Consider the following 11,133-nt stretch of genomic DNA (forward strand, 5'->3'; position numbering starts at 1 on the left):
ATGACTTAATGAATCCTTTATTATTTAAATTAAATATATTTTATCGATTTATTTTTTAAAATTTTATTTAAACTTGTGGTTCCTCTATTTTTCTTCTATAAAAAGAAAAAGATCATTTCCTAATTTAACATACTGACAGTCTTATGTTTAACTTTGTTTTATATTCATCATTTCTCCCGTTAAAGGTAAAAACTATTACTATTATTTATTTATTCATAAAATAACAATATTAATTGAGTTCAATCATTTTTATTTGAATCTATGAATATAAAAATTACCATATTAATTTTGCAAATAACGTGACATTTTCATAGAAACTTAATTACTAATTTATATACTCAAGTTTTTTAATTTCTGAATCTAGTTGAATTTTTATAATTCATAAAAAAATTGATTAACAAATTGATGTATATGCTCATTGAGTCATTGTTTATTTAGAAAATGAGCGAATTGATCCATCTTAACAAAAAAAAAATTAAAATAATCTATCAATTTTTCAAAAAATAATTCCATAAATTTAATAAATGTATATAATTTCCATAGCTTTTTTAAATAAATTGTTCTCAAAACAAATTGTTTCTCTTTTAAATTAGAAGTTTGTGACTTCTGTTCATGCACCATGATGAGATATTTTGTTCAAAGAAAAGTTTTCTGACTACATTTTCGCATCTTATGTTGTATTTCAGAAATGTATAAGTTGGGAGGCCAGCATGGGGTACCAGGACCGCCAACAAATCCATTTTATGGTGCTGCTCCTGATCTCATCCGGGTGCATATGGAGAGAAAATTTTGGGTTCAAGTACCGAGTATGTGCAAAGCAATGCAAGTATGATGCTGCTGCAATTATTGATTTATTGTTACCATCATGTGTTTAACTTACTAATGCATTCCTTGAGTCCTTGTTTCTATTGTAGGATACATTTTTGTGGAAGCCTCGTCACTGTTTCTGGGGATGTATTCAATTTGATCATCAAAAACCATATTTAGATATATTTTTCATTTAATCGGATCGTCGATATTTTCGATTATTTTGTTAAATTAGGTGTTCGGCTGGGATTTCATGTCTGGCGGTGGCATTGGATCGACGTTCAGAGTTCGGCCGACTGGGATTCTGGCCCAAATTCTGCCAACTCGATCAAACTTAATAATGCCATATTCATGTTGTCTAATGCCAGATTCAACTGAAACAAACATAAGATCAAAGCATCGCATTCTTCACCAACCAAAACGAAAGACCAAACATCCATTATCCTTCGTAATACCATAAGGACATCGAAAATCAAATCAAAGCTTAAAGCATCACAAATATTCATGATTAAACAACACTAAGCTCTTGAATAATAAAGTGGCCGCCTGTACTCGTCAAAGTACTCATCTCGATTCGCAAAAACAATGGCGTAAAGAGCATATATTATCCCAGGAACATAGCCCAGATCGTTAAAATCAAACAAATACAAAACTCTACCTGCAAAACAGCACAATCTCAATTTCAATTTAAACCAAAAATAGAAACTTCAACCTAAAACAAAGGACAAATTTTACTTACGCTGCACAACCGTGCCTTAAGCAAACACCCAAAGGAGGGAGCAAAATGGCGATGAGCAGTTCACAGCAGATTTCGCAGCTTGAAGGCACCTTTTTTTTTTTTTGGCGATTCTGGTCGAGTAATTGAAGTAGTTCAACTAATATTAGCCAAAAGGTCCCTTCTTTATCCTCTTAACGGAGCTGAGAACCAGATGAAAACAATAGGGTAAACTACAAGTTTAGTACAAAAGTATCACTTTTGTTCTGTTTTACTACCTAAACTTTTAATTTTTTAAAATCATACCTAATGTTTACTTTTTGTTTCATTTTATTACCCGGCGTTTACTTTTTGTTTCATTTTATTACCCCATTGTTAACTTTTTGTTTCATTTAGTACCAAAAATTTTGACGGTGGGATACTAAAATGAAATAAAAAGTAAACTTTATGTATGATTTTGAAAAATATTAAACGTTTAGGTACTAAAACATAATAAAAGTGATAGATTAGATACTAAACATGTAGTTTACCCAAAATAAAATAAATCGATGCTCTAGTAAGAGACGGGTGAATTCACGAGATAATGTTCTCGATTTTTTTTTTCACGATATGGTGCACACACGAGATTAATTGTTGGAATGGGGTGAATTATACAGTGAGCATAGGACGCCATGCAATCCAGGCGATCTTGTAGGACGCCATGCAATCCAGGCGACATACGGGTTGACATACGAGCCATACGAGCCAATGGTTCTCCCCATGCATACGAGCCATACGAGCGTTCTCCCCATGCGAGGTGGCCATACGGGGTGACATACGGGTTGACATACGGGGTGACATACGAGCCATACGAGCCAATGGTTCTCCCCATGCATACGAGCCATACGAGCCAATGGTTCTCCCCATGCATAGGAGCCATACGAGCGTTCTCCCCATGCGAGCCATACGAGCGTTCTCCCCATGCGAGGTGGCCATGCAGTGGAATAGAGAGGTCGCCATGCAGCCTAGGCGACCTTGTAGGTCGCCATGTGGTCCCGGCGACCTTGTAGGTCGCCATGTGGTCCCGGCGACCTTGTAGGTCGCCATGTGGTCCCGGCGACCTTGTAGGTCGCCATGTAGTCCCGGCGCCATTCCCATCATCCATTCCCATCATCCATTCATGCAGCCATATAGATTCCTTCCTTCACGTGCTCCCCGCTGCTGCTGCCTACAGCTCCCAATGAAACCATGTGAACCATTTGAGCCAATGCATGCATGTGAAATAATTGGTACAATAATTGAACCATTGCTGCGTGAAATATCATAGCTGCAATTGTACAATTATTGGTGAAATAATTGAGGCAGCCGGTTGGTGAAATAATTGAGGCAGCCGGTTATAAAGAAAGAAAGAAAGGGAGAAGAGATTGCAGAAGAAAGGGAGAAGAGATTGCAGCCGAGAAAGAAAGAAAGGGAGAAAGGAAAGAAAGAAAGGGAGAAAGGAAAGAAAGAAAGGGAGAAAGGAAAGTAAGAAGAAGAAAGGGAGATAAGGTAAATTTTTTATTTAAATTAGTTTATTATTATAAATGTTTAATTTGTTAGTTTAGGGTTTAGGGTAAAACAAAAAACAGCTAATTAGTTTGTTAGTTTAGGGTTATATGATTGTTAGTTTAAGTTATAGTATACATAAATTAAAAATTATTTAATTAGTATATGTTTGATAGTTATATAGTTAAAAAATAATTAATTAGTTTGTTTTGTTAATAGTTAGTTATATAAAAAAATTATTTAATTAGTTTGTGTTAGTTAAATAGTTAAGTTATATTTGTTTGTTGAATTTATATTATATAAAAAATTAGTTAGTAATTATTAGTAGTATATTATAATGAAAAAATAGTTTATTAGTTAGTTTTAGTTATATAGAAGAATATTTTATTAGTTGTTTAAGGGTTTAGCGTTTACGTTTAACTTATATTTTAAAAAGTTTAGTTTGTTAGTTATTATATTATAAGTTATATTAAGTTTAGTGTTGTAAATTAGTTAGTTAGTTTATATTAGATTATATTAAATGATTTTTTAATATTGTTGTTTAATTTTTTTTACAGATTCATTACAATGGCTGACCAAATTCCACTGTTGAGGCTTGACAATGAACATATTTCAAGTCATTTGGGAATAATGGTGAATAAAATATTTGTTTAATGAATATAATTAATAAATATTTGAATATTATTTTATGATTGTGATAATTTTTTTGAAATATTTAATTGTAGGAGGACGAGCAGCGAGTCCTTCGTCTTCGACTACATAAAGTGCCCAAGCCACACCCACTAATAGAAGAAAATTTGCAAGAGGCTGGATTTTGGTATATCACATTTGTGCGAGATTACAAGTTGGTCCCAGGTTTGATCAGTGCGTTGATTGAACGTTGGAGACCAGAAACGCACACGTTTCATTTGCCGTGTGGCGAATGCACGATAACTTTGGAGGATGTGGCAATGCAACTCGGGGTCCAAACTAATGGGATGCCGGTGGTAATGTCACATGAGTTTAATAAGGTGGAACAACTTTGCAACTTGTTTCTTGGGAAAGCGCCCGTACCACCAGAGTGTAAAGGGTGGCGGGTGAGGTTGTCATGGTTGAAGAATGAATTTCAACTTCAATCAAATAGTACGGAGCACGAAATTATATATGCAACACGAGCATATATATTACAATTGATTGGGGGAATTTTGATGCCTGATAAATCCGGTAGTTATGTTCACACTCAGAATCTTCTTTTTTTAACAAATTTTGAGAATTGTAGGCAATATAGCTGGGGTTCGGCGATATTGGCGTTCTTGTATCGTGAGATGTGCAAGGCGTCATTAGTCGTGAATGATAATAATACAGTAGAAATCGGTGGATGTCTATTGCTGCTACAATCATGGGCTTGGCATAGACTTCCGTTTTTGACACCGATTAGTCGGACTGCGGTTGACTTTCCACTTGCCGGAAGGTAATATGAATCCTCTATTTTAATATAAAATATTAATTAAAAATATTATTTTGATTAAAATTATTGAACAAAATGTCTCTATTTTTGTTTTGATTGATATACAGATGGAGGCATAAAATTGAAGGCATAGGGTTGGTGCACAACAACATTAAAGAGTTCAAGTTGAAGATCGACATTAAGGCCAAAAAGGAGGTATGCATAATTTGTATTTTTTAATTATTATTTAAATTAACTATATTATCTGATTTAAATAAATTTTATTGTTTTTGTAATTTTACAGTTTAATTGGAGACCATACATGAATGAAGAATTATTTGCGTTGATACCGCACGATATTTTAGATGGGTTTCAATATTGGTGTGCTGTTACACCATTGATCAATTTTGCTTTTGTTGAGATCCAATTTGGGGATAGAGTGCTGAGGCAATTCCACTTCCACCAACCTATTCCGCGGAGTCCATGGGATCATGACCTCCTCCAAAACTTAGATGGTCGTCGTCCAGTGAATTGGGTTGAGACGCATGATGACCTGCACAGATTTGATGGTCGTCGTAAAGAAAGCGTTAATTGGGTTGAGAAGCATGCAACCTACATTAATGCTTGGAACAATAGGGCTTCATTCATGCCAACTCTTGACGCCATTCAAGACGACGACTTTAATTTGAGACTTCGGCTTACCTTGCTTATTTTTTGGATAATGGAAAGCCGTTCCTCACAACAATAGTAGAGAGGCGACAATTTTTGAGGTTTAAGAAAAGATTTGGTAAAGCTGAATACTCTCTACCGAGTGGGAGTGGGAGTTCATCTCTACAAACTGAAGCGGAAATGACCGATGTGGATAATAGCGCACCACAATCGTTGCATCACGCAGTTGATGATTCTACTGGCCCAGCATACATACCAGAGTTTGTGCAGCCTGAGGCACCCATCTATTCTCCTACGTTTTCGTCGACGTATGACTTTGAACACATGACAGTTCAAATACCCCCAATGAATGAGGGGGATGGGTACAATACTCCTGAGCCACAACGGCCACAACGTATCAGACGTCCGCCCCGACATTATCATTCAACAACACCCCGACATCGACAACAATTGTAAACTCGTTTGCTATTTATTACAAATTATTTATTGAAAGTAGACTACTTTTTTTAACCTTAACAATGATTTTAGTATCAAATCATTACTAGTATCAAATAATTAAATATTTAGTAAATCAACTATTTTAAATCATTAGTATCAAATAATTAAATATTAACAATAAATCCTTATTAATAATAATTAGTAAATCATTAGTATCAAATCATTAAATATTTAAAAATCATACATAAATTCGACTATGTATAAATTTAAACTCAGTAATCCACACTTGTACACTCATTTGTTAGTATTCTAAATAATAACTAAATAATTATTATAAAATCATTATTATAATTATCAAATCATTACTAAATCATCAAATCATTAAATATTTAAATCATTATTAAATCATTTTTATAATGATTATTACTAAATCATTATTATAATGATTATTATCAAATCATTACTATAATGATTATTATCAAATCATTACTAAATCATCAAATCATTAAATATTTAAATCATTATTAAATCATTTTTATAATGATTATTACTAAATCATTATTATAATGATTATTATCAAATCATTACTATAATGATTATTATCAAATCATTACTAAATCATCAAATCATTAAAAATTTAAATCATTATTAAATCATTTTATAATGATTATTACTAAATCATTATTATAATGATTATTATCAAATCATTACTATAATGATTATTATCAAATCATTACTAAATCATCAAATCATTAAATATTTAAATCATTATTAAATCATTTTTATAATGATTATTACTAAATCATTATTATAATGATTATTATCAAATCATTACTATAATGATTATTATCAAATCATTACTAAATCATCAAATCATTAAATATTTAAATCATTAATAAATCATTTTTATAATGATTAATAAATACATAGAAATACATATATGATTACTAATGATGAGGCCTATATCTTGGTAAATTAGGACAATTGTTTTTTGAATGGCCTTCACCCCTACATAATCCGCATCTCTTTGCTTGACCTCTCTCTATAGCATGAAAATCCATACTGGTATGAATTCGAGTGGACTCAGGTCGACCCTTTGGACTTCTGCGAAGCATTGGATTTGGTAGCCATTCATCATGATCCTTTTTGGGCCAATATGATTCATTCGGGATCTGTCTGAACACATAGCTGTAGACATTTAATATCCTACGTAGGTGGAAGCATTCATCAACATAAGTGTATGCACTTACACCAGCATACATACATGCAGCGACTGCATGAGCACATGGATATTTCCATGCCTGAAAACGACCACAATCACACCATTTGTGTCATAAATCAACTCTAAATGTTTGGTCTTCTCCTCCGACGTTACGACGTATGCACGACACGACAAAAGTATGACCAACTCGGTCGAAATTATGAACAACCATTGATGTTGCCAATCGCTCATTTGCTTCCATTGATTCCACCACTGTAGGAGCCCAAGTTTTACCTCTATTTATGAGACTCTCAATTTCCTTGCCTTTGTCCGACCAAACTTTACCCAGTCTAAAGTACGTCTCTTTCACCACACTCGCTATTGGGAGATGGCGTGTACCTTTTAGTACCGAATTAATGGCCTCAACAAGGTTTGCGGTCATATGTCCGTATCTCCGACCTTCATCGTATGCTTGCGACCATTTTTCCCGCGGTATTTTTGAAGCCCACTTCCAAACACGCTGATCATCGTAAAATACCTTCAAATTCTCCAATCTCTTGTCAAAATTTGGTCGACGTAGTTCATATCCTGTTCCATAATATATTGTGTTAAACCGCAATTAAAAAACCACGTAAAAAATACACAAATATTGAAAATAAAACTTACCCATGCTGACTATCTCGCTACGAATATGTGCGTTATGAAACTGGTCGATACTATTCTTGCCAATATGACGGATACAAAATGTCGGATATGCATACGGAGGTATCCAACGACTTCCTGGTCGTTCAATTGCCGCCAAAATACCCGTTCCTCTATCGGATATCAAGCAAACTCCATCTTCACGAACGACATATTGACGTAGATTGGTCAGAAAGAAATCCCAAGCCTCTGTTGTCTCTCCCTCAACAATGGCGAATGCAATTGGGAAGATATTTCGCTCACCATCTTGAGCAACTGCCATCAAAAGTACATGCCTATATTGACCATACAACCACGTACCATCTACTTGAATCATACGTTTGCAAAATGGAAATCCTTCAATACATGCCTTGAATGCCCAAAATAGTCTATGAAATATTTTCTTCCCTGGCAGAAGTTGACCTTCTTCGTCATATGCGGGCATGGTTTGAGACTTCACTATAGTTCCTGGGATAAATCGCTTCATTGCTTGTAGCAAATGTGGTAGCTCATTGTACGATGTATCCCAATCTCCATACGTCAACTTCATTGCCTTCATTTTCGCATTCCACACCTTGCCATATTTTACTTGATATCCAAATTGGCTTCGAATAGATGCAGCTAACACTGAACAAGATATCCTTGGATCCTTTTCAACCATCGCCTTCACGTATTCACATATTACATCGGAGTCCAATAGTCGGTGGTCTTGTTCGATGGAGTTTCGCAAACATGTGTGCGAACCATTGTACCTCGTGATGACCCAAACATCGTGCCTTTGATTTTTCGACACTCTGATCTTCCACTTGCACTCTGGGCCATATTTTACACACTTTGCGTATAGGGTTTTCTGGTTGGACTCTGCAACATGGACATCAACATGGCATTTGATGCAGTACTCTTTAATAGCCAGCGTAGCTTCATTTTTTCCTCTGAATTGCACCCCAACTGAAAATTCACCAGAATTATCGAATGATTCAGTCATTTGGTACGGAGGTAAATGTGGCATGTCTGGGAATTCAGGTGCCCTAATTGCATCATAATCTATCTCGTACATGTGAGGAGTAGCTTCATACGGTGTCGAAACTTCATCAATTGCACCTCCACCAAAAATATTTTCGTCGCCGCCCAAAACGGGTTCTTCAGTTTCTTCATCTTCGCTTGAATCATCATGAATTTCTCCCCATCGATTTTCAGCGTCAATATCAACAACCAATTCCGGTATGTTTCTCGTCTCATACTCTGCTGCTGTAGATGTCCCCCCAACTTCATTTACACTTTCCAATAGTGCCATAAAACTGTTCGGGAACCTGTATGTCGGCTCCTCAAACTGACTATATAAAGCCATTTCAGATGGATTTTGAGCCACACCTCTTGATGACCCAGGAACATCACATATGTTACGCACATCAACAAATAATTCAATAACTGCTATATTGGTTGACTCATGTAATCCAACCATGGTTCCAATATCATCATCTTCTTCAAGTGGAACTGCAGCATATCTGACTGGATTAGAGCATATCATAAACCTATACCTCAAACCATCAACTGCAGCTCGAATTTTTCTTTCTATCTTATGCTTCATTTCTATAAATGTGATGTCTTTTTTGAACATCATATTTATTGGTTTTTCAGACTGAAAAACTACTCCGACCTCATTTTCCATAATCTGTCCATTATAATGGACAATCGTGAAAAAGTTGTTGCTCATTTTCTCTACAAATAAAAAAATAAATTAATTTAGATTAAAAAATTAGATAAGATAATTTCATAAATTATTAAATAATATAATATACTATTATATAATGATCAAATAAAAGTTATTATTTAACTTGATTGATTGCTTACTAATAAACCTAATAATGATTTGATAATTACTATTAATCTAATGATTTGATATTAATGATTTAATAATAATATGATTTAGTCATAATCACTAATAATTATTTATTATAAATATTTAATGATTTAGATTTGATACTAATCATTTAGTAATTATTACTAATAATAATGATTAGTTTGATAATATTTTTTATTTTTTAAAAATATCAAACAAATTTGTTAGGCAAAACTGTCGAGATAATGTTCTCGAAATAATTGTTTCGCGAGATAATGCGTTGTCCGGATTATTTCATTCAATTAATTTTTACTTCTTACTAATATACACATACAATGTAAATTAAACAAAATATTTTTAAAACAACACTAAATATTTTTAAACACAATATTTTTAAAACGGAAATTATCTCGCACAAATTAGTTTATATAATCTAATATAAACTTACTAACTAACTAATTTACACATACACAACAACAAAAAATGGACAACAAAAAATAATAAATTACTCACGTCTTTATGCCTTCTTCCTTTACTTTCTTTTCCTGCCTTGTTTCTTTCTTCGAATCAATCTGTACGTGGGCAAATATTGTAAAATAATGTCATGTATGTGTAAACAAAATATTTATTTAAACAACAATAGCTCCCACAAATTAATTTTATATAATCTAATATATATAATATACCTTAAACTAATAAACTATTTCTTTTATAATATAACTTAGTTAAAATAACAAACTAATTAAGCACTAATTAATTTTTTATAATATAACTTCAACTTCAACGAACAACCTAATATACGTTTAAAGACACTAACAAATTAATTAATATTTTTATATTTAATAACTTAAACTAAGAAACTAATTAACTAATTTTTTATATAATATAATAATAACTTAAACTAATAAACTAATATAATATAACTTAAACTAACAAACTAATAATTTATACTAACAAACTAATTAACTAGATTTTAGTTTTACCCTAAACCCGAAACTAACAAACTAATAATTTCATATAATAAACTAAATTAAACAATAAAAAAATTACCTCAACTATGTTTGAGCCTTTATCTTCTTTTCTTCTTCTTTTATTTCTCTCGGCAAAGTTTATATGTGCTGGTTCTGCTTGTGCTTCTACCCTATACCCCATATCCTTTATATAAAGCAACTGAGCGTTAACTATTGAGCATTGAAAGCACAGTTAAATTAACGCTGCAATAACGTAACTATAGATGCAACACATACAACTACGGGTGCAGGAATCTCTGAGCTATGAGCTATGATGCAACGCATGCATGCACAGCTACAGGACCTTGGTCGCCGAGACTCCATGGCGACCTACCTAATATTTGATGGAAGAACGGGGGACCCTTTTGAACAACCTGTTATAATAGGAATTATCTTGAAATTAATTCATCAAGTTGATGATAAAATACATGGGCGTTCCAGTGGACATTATGCACTTGTTACACAACAACCACTTAGAGGAAGGTTTTCCCACGTCCAATGCACCATCCCCTCCCCCATGCATTCCCACCCCATGCATTCCCACGTCCCATGCATCCCCTCCCCCATGCATTCCCACGTCCCATGTTGATTGCATGGCGACCTATTCCTTTGTAAAATACACACAGGTCGCCCGGATGCCATGGCGACCTCCAAGGTCGCCCGGATGCCATGGCGACCTCCAAGGTCGCCCGGATGCCATGGCGACCTCCAAGACCACTGTATAATTCACTCCATTCCAGCAATTAATCTGGGATGTGCACCATATCGTAAAAAAAAAATCGAGAACATTATCTCGTGAATTCACCCAGTAAGAGACACTTG

Source organism: Hibiscus syriacus, unplaced genomic scaffold (genome assembly GCF_006381635.1).
Source record: "Hibiscus syriacus cultivar Baekdansim isolate YM2019G1 unplaced genomic scaffold, ASM638163v2 tig00002237_pilon, whole genome shotgun sequence".
In the NCBI taxonomy this organism is placed as follows: Eukaryota; Viridiplantae; Streptophyta; class Magnoliopsida; order Malvales; family Malvaceae; genus Hibiscus; species Hibiscus syriacus.